Genomic DNA, 26,856 nt, shown 5'->3' with positions numbered 1-26,856 from the left:
TTTGTTTTGTTTTTTTTGTAACTTTTTCGTATTTTTTATTTTGTGTATGGAAAAGTTTGGTTTTCGTTTTTCACATATTTTAATAACACTACGGCATTCCGCACATAGCAGGGTAGGCCGAGAGCAATGGGAATGGAGCGTCTTAATAATAGGTTCCCAGGTTCCCTCTGCCTATCCAGATATGAGCGAAATATAGCATGAAACTAAAAAAACAACGCTACAAACATTTTTTTTTATAAATCATTATTTTTTCAATAATATATATATATTATTTTTGCTTAAGAAATATATTTAGCTAATTAACGCCTTTGTTTCCAAGGTATCTTAGGTCTTAACGGTCTGACCGTATTTACCTACTCTATACAATGCGTACTATAGTCTAGGTCTAGTATGTTATTCACTGAGCTACTCGCAACGTTGATTTAATCTAAAATTTAATGTTCTATACATTTTTTTCTTTTACCCAACTGTGTCAAAAGGGGGGTTAATATTTATCGAACGTATGTTTGTATGTATGGCCTATTGTTTTACTTAAAATATAACAAGTCTACGTTAAAAATTAATTTATGTTGTGAAAAAAATCACACTACATTCTGATCTGTTGCCACTGTTTACATATTGAAAATAGATAAGAAATTGGGAATAGAGTAATGTATCACTCTGCTTTCTGCCGAATTGAATTAAATAAAAAGTTTTTTTTTTGCTTCAAGCATTATGCCTAGCGGGGTAGTCAGGGAGAATGGAACGCTATATACATATATATAGCATATTCTCACAGGTCAACCAAGGTCAATCCTCACCTCTCTTACCACTCACTCCAGCTTCATAAAACTTTCTTGCCCTTGCTTCTTGCACTCTTTTATCACTTATTCCCTCGACGTGCCCGAAGCTCCTGAGAACGTTCTTCTTTATTCTGTCTACGAAATGCTCGCTAGTCGTAATATATTTACTTTTCATTAGATCGTTTTAAGATTTCTTTTATTTTCTTTTAAGTGGCTATATAATATAATATGTCGATAGTATAACTGTTGATATATGTGTTAGTTAACCCGTGTTTACTTGTCCCTGGGGGCTTAAAGATTAAAGAATAACTTTAACGACATTTTGATATTTAAGCTGGAGGCTTACAGAACCTGGTAACTTTGTGATAAGACCCTCCTCCTCCACCTCCCGCACGCTTCCGTTTTCCCCACTTTTCGACGCTCCTAACCTCTCCATCCACTTACCCTGCTGCAAGCGGGATACAGCGTGAAGCCGATTTGATTATAAACATAATTAATAATATCCGCGAATAATGCGGGCGTGTGAAACGGTCGTTAGTGTAAATTTGACCGCGATCGCTATCTAGGCATGCGCTACGGTACGTAGAGCTAGCCCAGGCTGGCTGTGCATTAAATATGTGGGGCTGATTTAATACTGTGTTGCCGATAAGCGATTTACAGCTAAAAAGAAGATCTTCCGGCGCCTGTAATGAGATAGCGGTGATCTTTGACCACCTATCTGCTAACGGGGTTTGCGTTTTAAATGACGTTTATTAATTAAAGGATGGGTTTTTTTGTGTGTGTGTTTGGTAGTGTCTAAGGAAATGGTTGTGGGATAGTACTGAGTTTTTTCTTATTTATATTTGTAATTGTAAGCGAAGCGAAGCGAAGAAAATGGAAACGGAACGTCATTGAGTGTATTAACACTACAACTCTCTTTCTCTTCTCAAAAAAGCACTTAGTTGAATAAAACATATTTTAAAATAGAATTCTAAAGTGCCAATAGATTTTATCTATATTGCTTACAGTAAACACTGTCTTTTGAAACTATTATGCCTTTACGTTAAATGACACCTTTATCTTAGCTCGGGTTCTAGGTTACAGTTTTAACTAGACTGTAAATTGCTTTTAAAATTCTTGAATCCTAATCCTTGAATGTTGAAGCCGTTGTAGCTTAGTGGGATAATATATGCCATATAAACGACGGTTTTGGGTTCGATCCTTTAGTTACACGCTGTATCCCGCATATATCACCGAAATGTTAAAATTTGCACTGAAATGTTGAAATTACAAAATTTTACGCGTCGACTAATAACTTTTAAAATAGAACCATTTTCTCAAAATTATTAATCTTTTCAACTCAATGCTATCAAAAAGATATCTTTTCTAACTAATTATTTAAAGTTTTCAAGCACTTTAAGTCTATTTATAAATAATTTATTACTCCCATATCATCATATCTAATTACTAATACATGTAATTAATTAAATAAATACTACATTCGTGATGCTCTAATGTAACATTCCGGTCTTTACTTAGCTCTTGCAATTAACTCAACGTTAGAAAGCATCTATTACAAACTGTGGATGATATATCAATGTACTCCTTAAATAATCTTGTTAAGAATATGTCATATATTATAATTATATTATTAACGCCATTTTTAAAGTATTGAGGGCGTAACACCACGCCGCGTTTAGTCTTAAACCAAACAAAAGTAAAGATACTTTTCCAAAACCGTCACGTAATACAACTCGATAATTTCCCATTGCGCCACAAATATACCTTTTCATCGTACATAAATATAATTTATAATTATTTATGAACACAGCTAAAGGAAAATGTATAAATAAACCTACTTTTACTTGAAGTAAGAGTTTATGTTGATACAAATGTAAGATAAATTCAATATAACTATGAGATATAATCTACATATGGAAAAGCTTTAACCCAAATTGAATATTCTACTAAGCACTCGATCTTGTCCGGATGATAATGTACCTGTACGATATCTCTATATGTGATATTTGTGAAAATACTAACACGATAGTCGTCCACAACTTTCTTTGTGTGGATATTAAGATATGAAATCTTCCATTTCATTTCTAATAGCAGATGAGTGATAGAGCCTATCCCTACAAAAATAATATGCAATATTAATAAAATAATAAATTAACACATATTTAACACAATTGAAAAAAAAATTAAAATGAAATTTAATTAATTGCTTTTTTTGAATGAGCGAAAGTGTATACTTATAATATAAATGTATAATAATATATTTCCACATTATAAAAACTCACATACAACCACATAGCAAGTGGATCTTACATTTACTTTATTTTTAAAAAATAATATCGTTTTGTATACTAAAAAAAAATAATAAACTAAAACGAGAATAAAGTAATAAAAGTTTAAATTAAAAGATAAAACCTATTTACTTAACCATAACCAAGAAACATTGTTATAAATAATTTTCAACTTCGGAAAAAAATAGATTATTGTATGCCACATGACGAAACACAACGCGTTTTGTCTACAAAAAACGAAGAAATTATTTCCTCGACTGGAAATCGAACCTACAACGTTGAATTCTTCAAACACTATCCCAATACACCACGACGGTCTCCATATGTATGTATATTCATATACACCTTACCCGATAACTTACGTTCAACAGTGAATAACGTCCTTATTAAGGCTTTACGGGAAAGATTATTATCCAAGAGGTTCGATTAAAACTAAATGAGATGCGATACAAGCTAGAAAGCTGAAGGTATCTACAATATTATGATCCGGTCAACTTACGATGTGTTTGAATTGAGACTAGCACATGCACATGGTTTCTATTGGATTTTTTTGATAAAAAAAAATGGTAATAAGTCGATTGGACTGACTTTAGTGGAAATTTAACTAAAAAACACAAGACGAGAGGCCATTCGAAGGAATTAAATATTTTCCATTATCTTTACGTATACGAATTATCTTTTTTTTTAAATTACCGAACGTCTCTACAGAAAAATCGTAATTTATTATAATAATGAATAAAAATATATAATTTTAGTGTTTTTAAACCATAATCTCAACAAAGAACGTATAAGAAGCTAAACACATCTAAAAATAACATAAAGTACGTACACGTTTACTGTTTTTATTACCAATATATCAGTATTTACGATGTTATATCTATATTGAATTAAGGCATAAAATCTTATCTCCACATCTCTAGACTGGTCCGTGTAAACTTTCGTTCGTAGGAAGCAATCAATTTGTGGCAAATGTCGTTCGAGTACGACAAATTATCACCTAACTTCAAACTCTCCTGTTAGAGTTATGGCGTTTGATAAAATGGTACATAGGATTGCTTCACGCACTCGTTTAATATGCGCTGTTACTAAATTATGGGGAGTGACCATTATTAATCCATATTAATTTGTGACATTGCTGGCAAGGTTGGATATATAGAGAGATATAGAAATATATAGATATTTCTTCCAGTCTACTTCTAGATATGAGAAATGATACAATATTTGGTGATTTTGAAAGTGTATGTAAGACGTAATGTGTAATCTATATAAATAAATTTTCATTAATATTTATGTATGGAGCCAAAACTCTAAAAACTGTTTTGAAGTAATTTTCGTTTTTATAATATACGAGTAAGTTATACATTATTTAAAAATAACATAATTAAAAAGAGTATATTTCCAGATAACATATAATAAGGGAGAATAATAATTACTACTAACAAATAAAATCTTAATAGTTGACCAAAAAGCACTGCCAAATGTATGGGAGCATAGTCTCTACCATCTTAAAACGCCCACTTCCGCAATCTTTTAAAATATAGAGTCATGATTCTTTTTTAACCGGAAGTCGTCTTTTCAAACCAATCATATTATGATTTGTGGAAAGATCCATATTTCTATATAAATCATTAACAAAAAATACTTGAATATATATGTATGTCAGTATGTACATATATATATATACGTATATACTTGAAAGGGAAATCTATCTATATTATCAACTAGCGACCCCCTTGCGGCTTCGCCTGCTTTTACTACTGGATTATTCATATAATGTATGGTTGCAAAGCACTTAAGATGAAGACTTAAGATGAAGACGTGAAAATTAATTAAACCCTAATGCAACCCGCATTTTCGTAGTTTCAATAAGGATTTTCCAATTGTTTTACACAGCAAGGATTTTTTAGTAGATACCGTAATTTTAAATCTGTGCTACTAATCTTTTCAAGTACTTATTAAAATATATTTAAATGACTATTTTTAGATAGTTAAATGACTATTTTAAACGGAAGAAATTATAAACAAAAACCTACCTACTAATAACTACTACAAAAAATATGAAACCAAATATATCGCGCTGAAATAATACATTCAACTCCAATTATCCAATACGTGCAAACGCATCTAAATCTTCGTTGCTATAGAGACAGGGGGGTTTTTTTTTCGAGCTTGTGGTGAATGCTGAAGAGGGTATTCTGTCCCTGATGAAAAGCAAGCAGAATGCATCGGCCGGGAATCAAACCCGGGCCGCCCGCGTGGCAAGCGAGCATTCTACCACTGAACCACCAATGCGTATAAGGCAGGCGGACGCATGGCGAGTGGCGAGCCGTTTCGCAGCAAGGATTTTTTGATATTGTAACAACTTCTAAAGTACTTATTAAAATGAAAAACAGTGAAAGACAGTTTTGATCTACATTAAATGGCCAACGTAACTAATATACTTATTTATATGCTGAGAGTAATTGATAAGTGAAACTTGACTCGATACAGTTGATGTGTGAACGGCGTGATGAGTCAACAATTAAATGCGTTTTTTCTCTAAAAGTGTTCGCAATTTCGAAATAGTGTTTAAAGCAAATTTTATCTTCGTTTAACGTAGAAATTTATTAAAGTATTTTAAAGGATAAGGATTAATACCATTATAGAAAAATATCCGTCACAATAAAAAATATATTGTAATTACTATTTTTAGACAGAAATATGATCAGTACACGTTATTCTTAAAAGATACGAATATGCTGTCGCGGACTTTTTTGTAGATCTTATTAAGAGAAACAATACTCCAGTACATTATTTTCATGTAGTACTTACCATTAAAGCAGCGCATGTGTGAAAGTGTCTCAACGGGTAGGACTTTATACACATTTATCGTATTTATGTTAATTTACAGAAGAATGGACAAATAATAAACTATATATAAACCTTTCCTGAGAAATACTCGACCTAATAGTGAAAACCGCATCAAAATCCGTTGGATGGTTTAGAAGAAGAAGAGTTAGAAAGTTCAGACAGACACGAAAAGCGACTTTGTCTTATAAGATATAGGATAGGATATAGATATAGAAAAATTATAGTTTATTAGCTATTGCAGATATGTCATCTTTAAGAACATCTTAAAGAAATACAAATCTTAAATAATTCCAGTTTATCACTAAATAGTACTAAATAGTACTAAATAGTAATGCTAGTTCTTATATATTGTAAAGAATAAAGTAAAAAGGTATATATTAGAGCCGCGATCATCTAACACACGTTTTGCCAGTTTTGTTGAAAACAGTATTTTCAAATATACATAGCTCAGATTTTTTACATAGTAGTCCTCTTGAAAATCCGACAATTGTTTTTTAAATAATATATGAGGATTGTAGGATACAAAATTATATTAAAAATATATAAAATATATCGAATCATTAAAATTTCGACAATTTCAACGTTATCGTTCTGGAAATTTCACATGAAATAAAAATTTCTTTTATAAGTACGCTTATTCTCACAAATCACAACGTTGCCCTGTGAGCGTAATAATTGTCTATTCAATTCATAATTGTAAAGCCGCCGCCATGAGAAATATTTTGTTAAAGTGCAGATTTCGAATACGTTTAATTAATGATACAGATCAAAGGTATGAAAAACGAGTACTTTTTTATACACAAATTAAATACATTTTGTATAGAATTTTATATTTACATAATAAGACTAAAAGACTTTTGTATGGTAAAAAATATTTGAAGCAAGATTATTACTCTTAAATTTCAATGCTAATTTTAATAATAACTAATTTTATAAAGCTAAAGAGTTTATTTGGTGGATAAAATATTTTTATGTTCGCTTTGAGTTAGATTAGCTATAATACATTACATATGTCGTGTATATGTTATTCCATTTCTACTTATTCTTGTATATAAATACAAATTAAAATAAATCCACAGAGCCTGAAAACTCTAGGAAGTCGTTGTCCAATAAACATATAATGTTACAAGACAGACAGACAAACAAATACACACAACTTTTATATACTTAATTATAGAATACTAAAACGGTCTGTTATACATACAATTACTTGAAACATAAGTAAAATTGCCTACAATGGCATCTTTATGGAGCAACCTTCAATTGAGTAGAGTTCAGCCACTAGCTATAATCGACGTTACCCCCTTAATTATATGTTTTATTTTCGCATGTAACTTAAATACAAACACCAAAGGCACCGCAAATTAGTTTTTTCTTGTAGAGAAGTACACAAAGTAGTTTGTTAAAACAATTTCAATAAATCATATATTCATTATTATGAGTAAACGAAGGTAATCATCAATATATACAAGTAATCATTATAAATTATATTTACAATAATGCTTAATTTATAGATTTTTTAAGATTAACTAGAGTTAGTTTATTTTTTTTTTAACGAATGGGCATGTAAACGGTTCATGTTTAATAATAATTTAAATTGTAATGACCACACTAGGCATATAAAAAAGTTATCAAATCAACAGAGAGAATAAAAAATATATTTTTGTCTTTAACCAATATTTTGTCTGTGAGTAAAATTCAGAAGTAGAACACAAGTTAAAGATACCACAAACTATTTCAATAATTATATATTTCCTTTGATTAACATATTTTTTGTAGTGGAACTCTAGTGTTGTGTAGTGGAACTCTACGCCGCACTATGTCGTAGTTAGTAAGATCTATGAAGGATTTACAATCTGCCTTGTCTCATTACACCATAACGGCTTTAACAGTACTTCAAAAGGCAAATGATGCTAGTATTTATTAAGTCATTCAGGCCACCCATCGTTCATTCTATTACACTGACTCTACATATATAACTTTAGCTGTATATCTACAAATTTGTACTATTGTGACATAGTTTGAATGTCATGTCATGAAATATGTCTTGACTATAATTTCAATAGGTGCCTGCGCCTTTTCTATTGAACATAACTTAAATGGAAACAGAACTAGAGCAAAAGTTCATGTATAGTACATAATTGATAGAAATGTATGCAAGTAACATTATTAACCAATTATTATTGAGCAATTTTAGCATGTTATGTATCAAAACTAAATTTTAAGCCAAATTTTACGTCTATATATACTTTTTTAGCGTTATGCTGTATTCTATACATAGCAGGGCAGGCAGAAGAAACCTAGTGTTAAGAGGGAATAAAAACTAAAAACACTCCGTTCCCCATTTTCCGTCAAATTCTGGAGGTATTGCCACGACACCAGAGCGAAGAAATCCAGTACGAATCGAAACCGCAACCTGTCGCGTTTATAGTCACACTGTGTGCCCTTCCGAATGGTCTATATATTTATATCGATAATAATATTACGTCATACACGTTAATAGTACATCCAATCAAGAAAGTTTTAACACCAACCTTTAACACTACTTTAATGACACTAAACAACCTCATAATATATTGTGTAAAAACAAAGTAATCCACACAACGACCCACTAACAGAAAGTACTAAAGACCTAAAATTGATCACATAAAATGATTAAAAGTTGAGGAAATCTGCTCTCTAAGGCCGTAGAAATATGATAGAATGCCAACGAAGGCTTTCTAACGGCACGGCAGTTAATTATGGTGAAACTTAATAACCGACACTTGCGAATACCTTGCGATCTTTGTTTATGATGTTGGAAGCCTTGGATAAGATAAGCAAGGCAGAGGCTAATGACGTGTTGAGATAATTTTGAGTAGAGTTTAACACTATGTCGTTATAATTTTGATTACCGCTATATATAATTATTTATAGCAAATAATACGACTTTATAAAACAAACCGAGGCAGAGTTTTGATAGAATTTTAATAATAAGGACATTTTTTTCATATATAACTAATAAATAGCCAATAACAATATTTCTCTACAAAATTAATACAAACAAAAATCTTCTATATAGAATATGGTGAACATCTCTACAATACAAATATTATAAATAAATTGGCTTTCTAAAAGCTTTATATAGTACTCGTTGAGAGGAAAGTATCATTATTTTACTTGTGAAAGGGAAACATAAAATACCGCATCCGCAGAAACAATAACTTAAACACAGGTTCTGCGGCCGTTTAACCGCTATTTATGCAATTTAAGTTATTTTGCTTAAAAACTAAGCTTTGACTCCCCGATCTGTCCCTAAATTTGGTAAGCACTTTTTTGTATTCTTAACATATTTTTATAATTTCGTGGAGTAATGCGAGTTATTAATAAATAAGTTAGCACTTATTAACACTAATGCTATTTATATTGTTACCAGAACGAGGAAAATTAAACGAATTCATTCTAAACATTTATTAATCAATTTATTTATCTAAAAATCTATTAATGAAAATTATCAACACACATTTCCTATTTTAAATTAGAATTCAAAGTGTCATAACACTGCTATAAACAATATCGATATCCTATATCTTATAAAACAAAGTCGCTTTTCGTGTCTGTCTGAACTTTCTAACTCTTCTTCTTCTAAACCACTCAACGGATTTTTATGCGGTTTTCACCATTAGGTCGAGTATTTCTCAGGGAAGGTTTATGTTTATTATTTGTAAATTTTTATGTAAATTAACATAAATACGATAAATGTGTCTAAAGTCCTACCCGTTGAGACACTTTCGCGCATGCGCTGCTTTAATGGTAAGTACTACATGAAAATAATGTACTGGAGTATTGTTCCTCTTAATAAGATCTACAAAAAAGTCCGCGACAGCATATTTTTATCTTTTAAGGATAACGTGTAGTGATCATATTTCTGTCTAAAAATAATAAATTCAATATATTTTTTATTGTGAGGGATATTTTTCCATAATGGTATTAATCCTTATCCTTTAAAATACTTTATTAATTTTCTACGTTAAACGAAGATAAAATTTGCTTTATACACTATTTCGAAATTGCGAATAGTTTTAGAGAAAAACGCATTTAATTGTTGACACATCCCGCCGTTGACACATCAGCTGTATGTTACTCAAGTTTTACTTATCCCTTACTCTCAACATATAAATAAGTATATTAGTTACGTTGGTCATTTAATGTAGATCAAAACTGTCTTTCACTGTTTTTTCATTTTAATAAGTACTTTAGAAGTTGTTACAATATCAAAACATCCTTGCTGCGAAACGCGCCCCGCGACGTTTTGCTTATACAAGCGCGTCATGAGCAGTCATCGGTGGTTCAGTGGTAGAATGCTCGCCTGCCACGCGGGCAGCCCGGGTTCGATTCCCAGCCAATGCATTCTATTTAATTTTCCGTTTTCAGCCACGTAGTGCTTGCTTTTCATCAGGGACAGAATATCCTCTTCAGCATTCACCACAAGCTCGAAAAAAAAACCCCCCTGTCTCTATAGCAACGAAGATTTAGATGCGTTTGCACGTATTGGATAATTGGAGTTGAATGTATTATTTCAGCGCGATATATTTGGTTTCATATTTTTTGTAGTAGTTATTAGTAGGTAGGCTTTTGTTTATAATTTCTTCCGTTTAAAAATAGTCATTTAACTATCTAAAAATAGTCATTTAAATATATCTTAATAAGTACTTGAAAAGATTAGTAGCACAGATTTAAAATTACGGTACCTACTAAAAAATCCTTGCCGAGTAAAACAATTGGAAAATCCTTATTGAAACTACGAAAATGCGGGTTGCATTAAGGTTTAATTAATTTTCACATTATCTTAAGTGCTTTGCAAACATACATTATATGAATAATCCAGTAGTAAAAGCGGGCGAAGCCGCAAGGGGGTCGCTAGTCTTAATATAAACATGTTTCAAGTGAAACGATTCAAATCACAATAATAACTAATAGAGTTGATCCAGTAGCTGTTAACTTCTTATTTTATGTACCTCAATGGTATATAACGATGTATGTGAATGTAATATAGATTTAAATGACATTATAATAAACAAATTGTTAAATTTTCTATGCTTGTGTTTTTTTCTTAACATAATATAAAGAAGAATGACAATATTTATTAAATGACGCAACCCAAAGCCGAACTTTATCTAATCGCATAGATAAACACTGTTTTTTTTTATTTTGTATTAAATTAATTGAAAACTTACAATATTACGCTTTAACATTCAAAATAGACGGTTTTGTTTATGAAAAATATTGATTTAGATGCCGTCTAAATCAATATTTTTCATAAACAAAAAGATTTACATTCAATAGAATTTACCTATATATGTAAATAATATTTTTTCATAATAAAATAAAGTTGTTTGCTCAAAAAGTTACACCTTCACCTGCTACTATTACACGATAAACGTCTCAAAATCTGACTATGCTAATGGAACTCCGTGTTATAAACGCATAAAATTGGGCTCTACCCAAGTTTCTGAGATAAAAAACATCCCCTTTGTCTAAGGGACCGCGTATTAACACTTTTTGGTATGGGAACGTGTACTGTTGACAAGAAAAGAGTTTCAATTTAAAATAATAATAATTAATATTAAATACCTTGGAATTACTTTTAAAATTTGTTTGTTTTTGATATAAGGACTCGTTACTTACACACTTACATATACAAAGTAAAAAAAATCTAAGCTTAAGTATTTTATTACATACCTAAAATAATTATTGCTTAAAATAACAAATGCGCTATATAATTTTTTAAGCAAAAACATATTTGTCTACAACGTAATAAAATTTTCAATATTAAACATTTTTTGTACACCCAAAATGATATTCGTGCACGAAATTACATTCCTAGACGCACCTCGGGGCTATATTGCAGGCTTAGAATATAAAAAAAACTCGTGAGCAGGTAACTACAAAAGTTTGTATAGCGTGACGAATGTTACATTAAAGGTATTCTTGTATCGGAATCTACGCAAAATTGTAGAAAAATTGAGTTGAACAGATTGATTTTTATAACGAAAAAAGATTAACTATAGTAAAATAATTGCTTAGATAATCATCAAGAATCCCGTTGTCACGTTAGTAAATACTTTATAAAATAAATTAAAAGCATTAAAAATTATTAAATATAATTATGTACTTATATACAAAAAAAATACAACCATAAATGATTGATGTGACAAGCTTTGGCATCGTTGAAGTCTATAACAGGCCAATGAGTATATTTGATTTTGTACTGCACAAATTTACTTAAATTTACTTAAATGCCAATTCAAACTCTATTCCCAGACCATAGAGCTCAACTTTTAGAAAAAATATTGAGATAAATAATATACTAGATATAAATTGAGAAAATATAACAAAATAATTGTAAATAATATATATCGTTATTATTGAAAAATTAATACAGACAAAGAAAGTTCAGTTTTAAATGTAAAATTTACTTCTACGAACGATATTCTTAATTTTTATGATTATCATTTTGTTTTTTATGAAGACTAACGCTTCTCTGAAGCTACTGACATAAAAGGAACAATGTGAAATCCTTCCGTTATTTCAATACACGAACAATTTAAATTACAATAAAAACCTTAAAAAATATATTATTACTTCGGTCAAAACACCATCCGTCACACACGTCCTAAGAAAATGGGTTCGCTTGACGATTTTATAATAATACTGAATAGGTTCACAAAAAACTTCCACTAGGCTCGGTCCGCCCCCAACGGAATCTTTATTATAGTACTAATAAGCCACAACAGATTTAGGGCTCTAGGTTCGACGCAATAAGGTGTGTTTTTTACTGGCACTCATAGTAGGACAGAGAAGTAATCTCTAAGCTTCATCAATTATCTGAAGTCCAAGTTAATTACTTTTATAGGGCGGTAGAGCTTAATAGCAAAGTAGGGTTCCATTCTCTACCATGATTGTTTCTTAGAATGTACAAGTTTTGAGACCGTTGAGTTAAAATGGTAATAAAATTAAGTGTTTTCAATACACGATCTCCTTATTTAATTAGACATATTAAGCTTATTATTATATTACACTTTTTTTTCGTCTTTTTTATATAAAAAATACGAAAAAAAAATAATGCAAAATAAATAAATTTATTTTACTATATTTTTTTATAGTACACAGAACCAAAAGTATAGTAATTATAATAAATATTACACCAGTTTTTTAATAGAAAACCGCTTTATTACTTTATAAGTTAATGCGCGGTCCCTTTGCATGTACTATCATTAGCACTCATATAACTTTTATTTACTTTATACATATAAACATGCACTCTATATTCTTTATTATTTCGTCGTGCTCAAATAAAATTACTATGTGAAGCGTATCTTCGTACAAAACATTTTTTTTAAACTAGACATTTGTTGATATTTTTTATTTTTTCTCCTTTTTCCCGCATAAAATGCATAAGTAATCTGAGGAAATCGAAAAGTTATCGCTAAATTTTCGAGACATTGCATGTATAGTAGCGGAACTAAACACTGTGCTTCGTTATATTACAGAAGCGAGGAACTGAAAACAATTCATTCTTCTAATTGGAAATTGAACCCACTACCTTCACATTTACAGTCATACATAACACCACGACGGTCTTACAAAAAATATCTTTCACCTTGTAAGCATTACATAGAACTTCAAGCGTATCCCTCTACATCATCACGTTGTTATTATATAGTTGTATTGAAAGAAGCACATTACAATACGTGGAGTTAATTTCTGCTGCACCATGTTATTATTTGGATGGAAGTATTGTCAAATGATAGGGACATTTTGAGGGGAAAAAAATAGGAATGTCTGGCGCCACTATAGTACCCGAACGTACAGTGGCTCTCAAACTTAACCATCATAAAAAGCATTTTAAGTATTTTTATCGATAATAAGACGTTGGATTTTTGTTGGAGTCTATGGCCACGGGTAGACGGGAATTTTTATCGATTTTGCTTTGTGTATATTTAGAATCATAGTCGTATTCAAAAATATATAAATAGAAAAAATAATTTTAAAATAAACCGACGCCAAATTTTAAATACTTGCGATACTCAACTTACATTAAAAACTCGAACCAAAACAAACCTGCTAACGCCCAATGTTAATAATCGATCCTAATCCATAAATTGCTACTATAGATTAAAATATCAATCTATTTTTTGAGTTTAGCTTGCCAATAACCTATCGAAGAACTTCATTTTCAATCTTTAACTTCAATCTATCGTTGGGAGGACTAACTGGAGATGAAGAGGGAACTTTGTATGAAAATTACAGCTTGTGCGTGCCAATAAACGATCTGTCCATTTTGACATTACGTTGGATAGCAAAAATGACAGCTAATTGCGATCCGACATATTTTGGGGTTTACTTTATTATATCCCTGGATTGCAAAATTGCATTTATATTATATTTGATTTTTAAAGTAAATAAATATGTGGAGTGACATTTCTTCGAGTGATAGTAATGATAGTGTTATGTAGTCAGTGTCAGCAATTACAAATATATGCAGTGAGCATATAAAAATATATCAAGAGAGTGCTAAAAACTTCTATCAAGTTGGTGCCTTTCCTGGAGTTATTGCTGCAATTGATTGCACTCGAACACTTATGTGTTTAATCGCCATGTGAGTATTATTAAGTTATATAAAGTTTTCTTTACAAAAGCAGGCAAATTATGGAAACTTTTTTTTGTATAAGTCTCAGTTTAACTCAGTTACAAATTACCATATCATTTCTTAATTTGAGCTCTGGGCTTATTAATTTCAGTTGCTGATTTTCCAAATTACTATCTCATATATTTGTAAAATAATATTTTATATTTTATTATAGGCAGCAAAGTGTGATGCAAGACATTATGGTAATCAATGGAAGTAAAGTACCAAATAGACCATATTTATTAACACAAGTTCTTAATCCAAGTACTAAAGCAAAGCTGCAAGCAAGCATATATTAAACCAGGAACATAATAGAAAGGTATTATGTTAACCTAATATTACCTATGGTATGGAAAAAAGGGGACGGACCATATAAAAAAAAATCTTATTATAATTTATTAGTATGATGTGTAAATAGTATTAAACTTATTAATATTCATGAATTATATACCTAATATAGAAATTTTATATTTTTAGAACATTTGCAAGATAATTTCATATTATGGCACTCCATTTGCAGAGATCTTAATTTGGAGGAAGTACCAGGAATGGAAATACCTTCATGACATGATAGATAATGAGGACAGCGCTGCAATATAAGATATCACAGAAAGGACATAAATAATTGTTTTATAAGATGAATAATTATTCAAATATTTTATATTTATTAATTACTTAAGTGAGAAGATTGTTAGTTAATCATAGTTTTACTTGTTTTTGGGGGTGTGAATAAGGAAAACAATGTGTATTGTATTTTTTTTATTATTAAAAAAATGTAACCTATTTTTTTATTTGTCTCTTTATACATATAAATATTTTTTATTTCTTAATTCTAGCTTGCTCCATGTTTAGTAATTTTATCAGCTTTATTCTCCATACATTTCTTATAAGCTACAAAATATTTAGTGAATTTCTTGCAATCACTGTTTTGTTTTTACTGAAAAAAATAAAGTATTTATTAGTTCATTGTTCAATAAAGCATTCATCAATATAAGTTAAAATAATAATCTTGCACTTAATCTCAAATTTTATTCTTTGTTATCCAATGTAGCAATAAACAATATGAAATTGAAATAGCCAAGCAAAACGATATTAATATTATTATGAATTCAAAAATTCTATAGAGGCTAACGCCTTTATATAATTTTTCGCATGTATATTTAAACTTAATAAACAAAATTATGAATACACGATATGATACTATTAGTATCGTATTAACGATACTTACCTTACTATGCCGGACTCCATTAATTAAATTAAAATAATTATCTTTAGTTCAGTTTAGTTGTAATTTTATGGCGTTTCAAGTTATGTTTAATAATTTATACATGAAAATGGGTTAGGAATAAAGTATCTTAAAACTAACAATTAATTATTATATTATAAAAACATATGCTGTCAAAATGACATGTTCAAGTTCCATTGTACGCACCTAAGCATATTGCATTAAGTTTTAAAAAGTGTTTTAATATTATTAATTTTTATTCTTTTTTAATATTTTGGGACTTAAAGATTTATTATTTTATTAAAAATAGTTTTTATAGGACTTTTATAAGTAATAATAATTAATTTTAAATTTAATTTAGCATATATATTAGGATTTTGTTAATTAAAAAAAGATACGTAAAACGAAACTATCGTTACCGCAGGGAGGGCCCTGCAATCCACTTTTGATGATAAGTTGACATTATCCGGAATGGTTATTGGCATGCAGGTTAGAGATTGGATAGATATGTCGAACATTCCAAGATTGACGTTAACTGGAGATCGGAGATACATTATTAATTTCGGGCGTTAAAGTACATAGACTAAAAAATGAATTCTATTTCAACAGAAACTTTGAGAGCCTCTCGATACTCTCTACCTGTCTATTCAGTGTCCAAATTGTGCTTGAAATAATTGCCGTTATTACGCCCCTTACGATACCTGCCAGGTACCAGGGCATTTGTTGTTCCCAAACTTTTTTCTTATTACATGCAATATTCGTAGTTCCACGATATAGATTTTTTCTTTTATATTATGTAAAGTAATAAATAGTGTTCTTTTCATTATTAGTTGATTTTATTTAAAGTAAATAGAAAGTATGAGGTCGTCGTGGTGCAGTATGATAGCGTCTGATTGTAAACGCGATGGCTGTAGATTCAATTCCTATTCAGGGGAATATAGGATAGAATAAGGATATATCAGGGAAGGCGGGGGGAATTTAGTGAAGTAACTTAATTTAACTAAAGTTAACTTAAAAACACTCTTTTCTCTACTTTTAGGCTGATTTGATACGGCCAGAAAGAACGAAAAAAAGATTGTTATAATATAATTTAATTATTAACTACATTTACATTTAATTATTAACAACGTTTAATTAGTGATATATGATTAAAATTACCTTAAAATAATGTCCAAATATGCCACTTTCATGAACAATATTGGTAAGAGCGGATGGTATGATGATTACCTGTGAACAAAAATAAACACTTTTTAGCAAAAACCACAACATAAGGCAAATACAAAGGAATTTCTTTTTGTTACGTATAACGTTTAATGTCTATCTACCCCCGTAGAATAAAAAAATATTATATATATTTTTTTATATGATTGAAAATAATAAACGCCATTTATGATGACACCAGTCGTGGCGCAGGAGCTCAAAGTGTGTTTGTTAACGCTACTGGTTGTGGGTTCGATTCCCACCTCGACAGCGTGAAGCTGATTTAATGGCTATATTATGTTGCATACGTTCAATAGGTTCAGAACTAACGAGTAATTTTTTATTTTATAAATATATAGAAATTGACTGAATTTGACAACTTTAGATACTTCTATTATTTCTACATATACATAGATTTATTTTAAAATATTCATATTTACGACTACTGTAAGTAAGCTTTCATTAAGCCACTATGTTAGATGGTTCTATTTTTTTATATTATCATTCGAATATCTATGATTGATGAAACCCATTCATTATAACACAAATAGAGCTACACAGGAACTATTATTTCACGCTTAACGTACAATGTTTTGGCTTCAAATTCCTTCACATATTAAAAGATCATCGATTTTCTTAATTCATATAATTTTTAAACCTATTTCAAAGGAATAAAGTATAAAATTGAATGTTAAAATATTAACATCGATGTATATATTTTTTAATTTTTTTTATTCATATCATCAGAGACGTTAAGAAGATTTATATGAATCATTTGAAAATATGGAAAAAAATCTTTTATACTGTGTATAAAAAACTATTTTGAAACTAAGATCAGAAATACGGCACCATAGACTTAAACCAAAGCTATGAAAATTTCAGATATAGCCAGAATCGAAAAAAAATTTTAACATAATAATTATATGATATTAATTTCATAAAAAATAATATTATCGTTGAGTTGAGTTTCGCCACTCAAAAAAATGTCTCAAATTCACGTGGAAAGAGCAAAACAGAGTGTTTTAACAATAAATTCTACCTGCTTTCCCTAGATTAAGCCAAAAACAAAACATATTTCGAAATCGAAGCAACGAGTATAAACTTGGCTATAAAAGAAATTAGTATTTATCTTAGGAATACTAAAAATAAACACTATTTGTACCACTAACAACACATTTTTTGCAATTAACATGAATTGTAAAACAGTAAGTTATCTATTAAACAAGACACCACTACACTTTAATAAAGCTCCTCAATCAATAATGTAAAAACTTTAATGCAAACGATTAGATAGAGTGAAGACTGAAGCAAATTGACAGTTTGTTCCTTCAACATTATTTTATTTAAAGAAAATAATCATTTATTATTTATTTTTTACAATAATTCCCATTTTTCATTACGACACGTTTTATCAGCACAGTGGAATAGTAGAGTGTCATGATACTCCACTCTACTTGCCGTCGAACTCCTCATTACATAGAACAAGGAAATGAAGGTAATGAATTGGTCCGAGAGGAAATCGAACCCGTACCCATCACGTTCACACTCACCAGTCCTATTGCACCACGATAACCTCTACTAAATGAATCATGTAATTAAGTTTCATATTATTTGGTATTCGAACCTATGTCTCTATAAAAATTAACACTCAAATATAATCCCACATAAAAGTATAATACAAGCTAACGATTAACATAATATGTTAATTTAGTACATCATCTGCCCTTTCATACAAAAGTAGTTTAATCGTATAGAACGTTGTGTGTTGTCTTTAAACAATATCGTGACCTCGGCTGTCCGTCAATCTGACTCGCATTCTACAGCTATATCGATACGTACGTCCACAGAACATGGGAATGGAGGGAAGAAACAAATTATATTATATTAATTATAATTATTGTTAAGATATTTTGTAAAAGGGCTAAAGTGTTAATCATCTCATGGCCCAGCCATGAGATGATTAACACTTTAGCCCTAAGGACGAAAAATAAATTAAAAACACTATATCAGAGTAGGCAGAGGAAAAAGTGTTAAGATACTCCGTCTCCCATGACTTTTCCAATTTATTAAACATTGTGCGTTTGGCTATCAGAATTCTATGCCTCACATACCACACACTTTGCCTTGTTATCAGAGGAGGGTAATAAAAATAATCATTGCCCCAAATGGGAATCAAACTCACAATCATCGCTTATTTCTATAGCTATTATATTTTTAATTCACTAAAGTATTATAATTTCATCAATACAAATAATTACATTTCTACTGTCTTTCACTGTTCTAGGTACAAAAGCTGTGTTTACACGCTAGCCATGTTAAAATTCTGGTTTGCTCACAACGTAGGAGCTAATGGATAGATTAATGGGCAGTGCCACAAATAAATGGAAACACGCAATTGACTGTTGAAATTGCAAAGAAAATATTTTAGTTATGTATGTATGTACGAGTAGGTATGTGTGTGACCAATTATTGCAAAAAGTGTGTGAGCCGGTAAAAGATTTTGTTAATTTGTGACTGAATAGTAAAAGTTTTTGTTTATTAAGTCGTTATTATACGAGGCCATTGTAGCCCAGAGAAACGGCATTTGACTGTAGGCACTGTTTGTGGGTTCGATTCCCATTTAATATTTTAATTTCGTCGCTCTGCTCGTTCTCATTACGATTCCGTTTTACCAACAAGACAGAGTGAAAAGTCACTAATTATAATTATATGCTTTTTATCGACTACCATACTACCATACCACCACCATTTTTTTATAAATTCTTAAAAATATTTATCTACCACCACCACATATCCAAAAAGAGATCCTGGTAACTAATAATTAGTAGCTTTGTAACCACTTTTGTAATATTTTTATTAGTTCATAAATATATAAAACTCCACTCAATGTCTAAAAAGTAACAGTTCACATCGTTATCTTAAAACAACGTCCTCATTCAAAATTAAAAGTTCATTAAAGCTTTTTAACTTCCTTTGAAATGATAAGATAAAGTAGCTTAGACAAATACAGGATGCACTCAAACTTCAAACAGTAAAACGAATTATGCTCATATTATTTTTTAATGATATGAAACGCGTGAGTTCAAAGTCGATTTAAAGTCATACTTATTTTTAAGAACTCTTATCGTAGGTACACTGGATTTTATCGAAAATTAAGACAATAAGGTATTTTTAATTCAAACCAGAAATTAATGAGATTAGAGCGTTCAACCAAACTAACTCTTCAGCTTTATAATAATAGACATAATTTTTTACTAGTGTTGTAACAAAATTTAAGTGATAGAAAAGAGAAGTCATAATATTTTATTTTTTACAGTTTTTTTTTTTAAATATAGTACGTAACATCTAGTGAAACATATGCGGCTTCGACCGCTTAAAATTATTGTTATTTTTTTATAAAATAGCTTATGCGTTATTCTAAAGTATAAGCTATAGTACTGTAAAGTTTCATCTTAATCGGTTCAGTAATTTTTGCATGAGAATGAATAAAACTTCCACCTTCACAAACTTTCATATTTATAATATTAATATTAGTCACAAACCTATTATATATTCAATTTCATGCATATTACAACGCATTATGGACGTAAATGAAGAATATTAATTAATTGTAGAGGTTAGACTCTATATTAGTGCAAAATATCAGGGGATAATGCTAAAAATATCTTAATTTAATTTAGTTTTCATAATGTTAATTATAATTAGATTATTTAATTAATTTTTCTTTCTTATAAGTTTTCTCAATATAGCCGGTGAAAGTTAACAAGATAATTATATTTTAGTTTTTATGACAATAATTATAAAGTGTGTATACTACATCGACTTTCAGTATTGTAGATATTAAAATGTTTTTTTTTTAAATATATTTTTTTTTCAACTATAATATTGTGTCAATATTAATACTATAAAACGGGTAAATCCAGGATATATAACTCTTAAGTACAAAAGTTTCGTTGCTTTGTATCTACCTGCTCAGGCCGCCTGTTTACGTTGTCTTATCTTAATTCCTTGTGGATTTACTTCTACGCCCACAGCTACTGGTTTAAAGTGGCCATAGTTTAAAATTTGTGAAAATACCTACACACACACGAGAATGTACTGTATATTTGGATGTGATAACGTCTTATAAAACGACTCATTGTCACGTTCCGCTTGAGCCGAGTGTGCAAGCGAGAGCGTAGAAGCATTTACATTGTTACTTTTAATTAATTTGTATAATTTAAGTACTAAAATATTTGAATTAACGAGTACAATTAAATGTAAATGTAACGGAAAATAAATAATTTTCAGTTTATTCTTACTTTGTATTATACAAAATAATGATAATTCAGTGATAAATTAATTTACAAAAGTATGCAATTTTTCGGCATTGTTTTAAGGACGTTATCACGTAAAATGATCGTCAGAAAACCGACTTTATGGACAACCAAGTTTTTTTTGAAAATAAGTGGCACAATAAGACATCGTTTGACTCGGGAAATTTAGTATGTGTTTTTTTGTGCAGCGTTGAGATCCGCTACAGGCAAAACTCGATATCTCGAAAATTCCGAATGAGACGGAGTGTTTTAATATTATTTTTTTATAGCTTCAGCAGAGAGAGTAAATACTCTACATTTAAAAATATATTTAATTATCTACCAAATTTTTACTCAAATGACTTTAAAAAAACCCTTTTAAATTCCGTGAAATAAATCCTATTCACAATAGTTTGTCGCCCTACCCGCCCAAACACTTGCCATTTAGGTCCTTCCCCTGTTCAGCTAAGTAAATTACACCGTAGTACTCAGACATAAGGGTTTCTAGATAGAGATAAGATAATGTAATAATTCAAATTATGATGTCACAAAGCGGGCTAAAGGTTGATAATATGCTTAGTAGGACAGTTGCTTAACAGTTTTTGTAAATATAGAACATAAGTAAGACTTTTTCTACATTAAATTGAAATGTTTTAATATGGAATGAAATCTTTATTCTAGTCTATAGTAGTCTTTATTTTATTTTATAGTAGTAGTTTATTCTAGTAGGTCTTAGTAGGCTAAAATTTGGTACATAGATTCCTTGAGGAGTCTAAAAGAGCACTAAGGAATTTTACATTTAATAGTTCACGCAAACGAAGTTGGGGGCTATGTAAATAGTTTTCTATTTATTTATGTACTCGTATATAAATAAATAGAAAACTATTTAATGATTTCAAACTTTCATAAGCCTTAACTAATATCGCTGAGAAATTAGCAATTATTCATTTTCATATCTACCAATCAAAGCATATCCATTATAAGAGGTAATGGGACCGTCGTAGTATTCAAATGGACGATCCGTCTCTACGTTGATTATGCGAAAACTACTTAGCTCTACTAATCGTCTTTAGTACATTAGATAATTAGTATATTTTATTAATAATAAATTATATTATGTTTCTCTTAGTATTAAATAAAAAGTATCATTTGGATTTTGATTTATTTTTAATGTCACATATTTTTTTTAGTTCTCCGTACCTAAAAAGAACAAAAACCTTTCCCCACCTTTTACCATATAACACCATTTTATATAGATAGTGTGGATACCTCCAGGCCGAAATTAATCTATATATATAAAATCGAAAGGTCACTCACTCATCACGAAATCTCAGAAACTACATGTGCTAGGAATCTGAAATTTTGCATAAGAGTTACTTATAGGACGAAGGTGCTCGCTAAGACGGGAATTTGTAACATTCGGTACTTCTAAGGGTAGGGTATGAAACTTCGTTACTACAAATGCTAGGAGTCTCAAATTTTGCATAGACGTCACTAGGACGTAGCCATGGAGACAGAAATTAATAATAAAGTAGTTCACGCAGGCGAAGCCGCAGGCGGGACGCTATTATCTAATATCCTCGTCTACAATACTTTGCCACATAAAAAAATAAGTTTCTTACTCAACACAATTAAAAGATTCGAACGTTTATAGATAATATGTATCAACTTAGTCTTAGCATGTACTTAACATAGGGTTCACAATATATCAATTAAAAAATATATATAAGAAACAATACGCATTCATCATAGATACGAGTGCATATAACAGCAATATTGAAAGTTGAAACAAAGTTAACTGAAATAGATTAATCTCTAATCAAAACATCTCACATGTACGTCTGTTGGACGTAATTTATTTTAATTAAACATCGTGGGTGCATGATTGAGGAGCAGGATCGAAAGAAGATGCATCTGAGAACGAGTACACAGCAAACTAACTATTTATCCTAGGTTTGTCTTTATAAAATTATGATTTTAATTTTAAAGGCAAGCAATTTTTTTTATACGGAAAAATAAAAAATTACGTATAATAATTTCTTGGTTTCACATACCATTGCGTAACGCACCATACATTTTGTTAGTTGAAGACCTTCTAAAGCAACCACATAACCTCCGGCTGTAAACTCAATGCTCGTGGGTTCGATTTCAATTGTGAAGAATGAATTATTTAAAATTTCCTCAATCAATAAGCAATGTCTCGTGGAATTTGGAGTGTCTTAACACTACGTTCTCTCTGCCTACTCTGCTACACTCGGGATACACAGTAAAGCAAAAAAAATCATTTAGCATACCCGTAAAACGTATACGAGTGGAGATAACAAAACAAATGAAATGTTATTTCAGTTCATCCAGAGGCATCGCGCATACAAAAAGGGCCGAGACAAGGCAAGACGGTAAAAGCTATATTTATGATTTCACACTATCGCGCGCCGTCATCAGTTCAGATGTAGTGAAGAGGAATGGATGAGACACATTTATACACTGTTAACATGAATAAATAAAATCTGCATATATCTTCTTCTTCTTATATATGTTTTTTTCTTTATAACTGTATATTTTTATCTTGGCGTGTATGTTGTAGTTCTTGCGGTGGGTAGGGGAAAGATAGTGATTTTTTTTTTGTTTTTGGGCTAGTTGTTAAGATGTAACCTCACACCAGAATAGGATTTTTTTTAAAAAACCAGCTTCTCGCTTTTTCCTGCATTGTAGTGTAACCTTGAGTGAAAATCGAACCTACAATAATCGTGCTTCAACTTAGACGCTGTCCTATTGCGCTACGGTCTATCGTTTTTATGAAATTTCTTTATTTAAAAAATAAATAAATTTGAATCTTGAACCACCTCAAATAAAATGCCTAAAAAAATTAAAGGAGCAGAAAGTGAATATAAAGAATATCATTAAATATTACTTCTAGGTTCTAAGCCAAAGTTCCACAAAGCTTATAAGCCAAAGTGTAAACCAAGCTTTCTAAACAGAAAATCTCTAACAAAACAAACAACCAAAAAAAAAACTTGAATCAGATTAGAATAATAAAAGTTTATGGCCAAACACAACAGTCGAGTCGAAAGCTCGTATCTCTTTAGATATGAAAATTTAAACGTTGTACGTACATCAGTGAAAAATCAGCATAACTTTTGATTTCACGACGCGGAGAACATTTACATATACCTTCTCCATTCTATGGGGATTTGCATTTTCCATAGCGTAGGCAAGTCCGATCCACGCTATGGGCTGGAGTGTGACAGCGCAACGAATTGTAGGTAATATCATTTTGAATAGATATCATTGTTTTGTAATTGTTTTATTAATACGATTGTATAATAGTTAGGAATTAATAGATTTAGATAGCTTAGAAGTGGCTATATATATTTTTGTCTCTTTTCATACAAAAAAGTCGTCCGTTACTGATTGACTGGCATAGGCGAAATACTCGTAAGTGGACTTAAAAAGTTGGAATTTGGCATGTAGGTAGGTAGAGTGCAGAGATTTCTCGAAATTTCTACAGGAAAGGGATCCTGCAGTATTTTCAAATTACTTTTATTATTATTTTTTATATTAAATTATGAGTTTAATGCGTTTTGTACATTTGTATTTATTATATTTTTGCTTCAATTATCTCACACAAATGCTAGGGTTAACTGAACCTAATATAAAATGGCTGCAGTAGAAGAAGAGTATATTCAAATTTACTTACCATCCATTCATATATTAACATTTTAGAACGTAAATAATTTTATGATATATAACTTCTATAATTTTACTTTTAACTTTACATATTTTAAACAGACAAAACCACCATTAACATAAACAAAACAGCTAAAATACAGTAAAACAAAAAAAAATGACATAGCAACCATTATAAATTCGAACTCCAACTCCACACAATACTCTTAGATGCCGTCTCACAGTATAAAAGTGAATGCTGTTTGTTCACCGGTCACAGCCAGAACGGGACTATAAATCTCTGAAATGTATTCCATATGCTTTTATTTATTCATTTGGTAGAGTAAAACGCGAGGGTGACCGCAAAGGTCTGACATAGTTCTTTTGCATACTCGATTTATATTATACCATGTTAGGAAATAATAGATATTATAGAGGCCGTAGTGGTGTATTGGAACAAACGTGTGGCTGATATGTGACGGTTGTGGTTTCGATTCCCACTCGGGGGAATGAATTATTATTTATTATTTTTTTCATTTCTTCGCCAAGCAAAAGTTGTTGGCAAAAATGCGGCGTTAAGTTCCGCCACTCAACACGCAATGCCTCGAAAATTCAGCAGAAGTAGGTGGCAGAATGTGTTAATACAAGGCTTGCCCTGCTATATGAGGGATACAGCGTAAAGCAGAAAAAATATATTTTTTAATTAGCTTCACTCTTAATATTATTTTCGAGACATTACGTGTTGACTGGCGGAACCCAACTTTGCGCTTTATCTTGTTACAAGAGCCGAAAGAGAATAAATGAAAATAATCCATTCTCCCCAGTGGAAATCGATCATACAACCACCCACAAAGTTCTGATTCTGATTGGTAAAATGCCAAAAACCATACTGTCTGTACCATGTACTCAATCATCTACCGAAATTAAATAGGAAATAGTAATTGGTGGAATTTCACATACTTATAAGCGTTATTAATATTTCACATATTAGAAAATTATTCATAAGCTCATATATGTAATTTTATAATTTATTATTAATCACATAAACTTGCCTACTTCTTACTGTATTCTATCATTGAAATTTCTCCGTCGCCTAACTTGAAACTTATCTTCACATCTCAATCCTTTGTTGGCGATTTTCTCAAGGCGTGTCTGTATTTGAATTTTACAATATATGTGCAAATTCTTATGTACATATATATATATATATATATATATATATATATATATTATTTATTATATATATATGTGCGTAACAGCTAATAACCACCTCATAGCAAGATAAATAGAGAACTTGGAAACATTCTTAAGACACTCCGTTCCCACTAAAACACTTCCGTTCCCCATTTATCAAATTCCGGAATAATTGCTGTTGAGTGGTGAAACTAATATTCTCTATATGTTATAACTAAATAAATTACTACGAGGACGGGAAAAAACAGGATTTTCCATGTTACGTCTTAATATACCTATCAAAATCAAAGTTCCAGGCGACTGGATTGTTATAAAAAAAAATATTTAAATATCAATTTAAATAGAATCTTTGATTCCTCCATCGTGCTCAACTAGGACGTATATTTATTTAATTTCCTCCGAAGTTTAAGATCAAATAAAAGATATTTCAATTAAATTAGGCAATAAAAATTGAATGAGTCTCTGTAAATTGGTAGAAAGTAGGCTGTATACTATCAATCCGGTGCCATTAGAGGCGATTAGAGTCTCGATGGATATTCAATAGAGTTTGCTCATTAGGCTGAGGGATCCTGATATAACCATCAAAATGGCCTACGCGTTAGATTTGGCTTGGTTAAGTGGATTTATTAAGGTATTAAAAGTAGCTACGGTTGACTTTGCAAGTACCGTTGGTAGTTTTAATTTA

General features: G+C 30.4%; 1 protein-coding gene and 1 long non-coding RNA gene across 2 annotated transcripts in view; one reads left to right on the top strand and one right to left on the bottom strand.

Annotated features, from left to right (window-relative positions):
* The window catches only part of ds (dachsous cadherin-related 1), a 220,075-nt gene that overhangs the window by 161,723 nt on the left and 31,496 nt on the right, over nt 1-26,856 (bottom strand). The gene's annotated exons all lie outside the window — the stretch shown is intronic.
* Nucleotides 14,122-15,322, top strand: LOC146528570 (uncharacterized). The gene is made up of 3 exons (XR_014879120.1): nt 14,122-14,561; nt 14,767-14,910; nt 15,069-15,322. It is a non-coding gene; the product is annotated as an uncharacterized LOC146528570 (long non-coding RNA).

This window comes from Heliconius melpomene, chromosome 19 (assembly GCF_056956725.1).
Source record: "Heliconius melpomene rosina isolate 202511_hmr_F chromosome 19, ASM5695672v1, whole genome shotgun sequence".
Lineage (NCBI taxonomy): Eukaryota > Metazoa > Arthropoda > Insecta > Lepidoptera > Nymphalidae > Heliconius > Heliconius melpomene.
The sequence above is the reverse complement of the archived record's forward strand: the minus strand, read 5'-3'. Positions and strand labels throughout refer to the sequence as shown.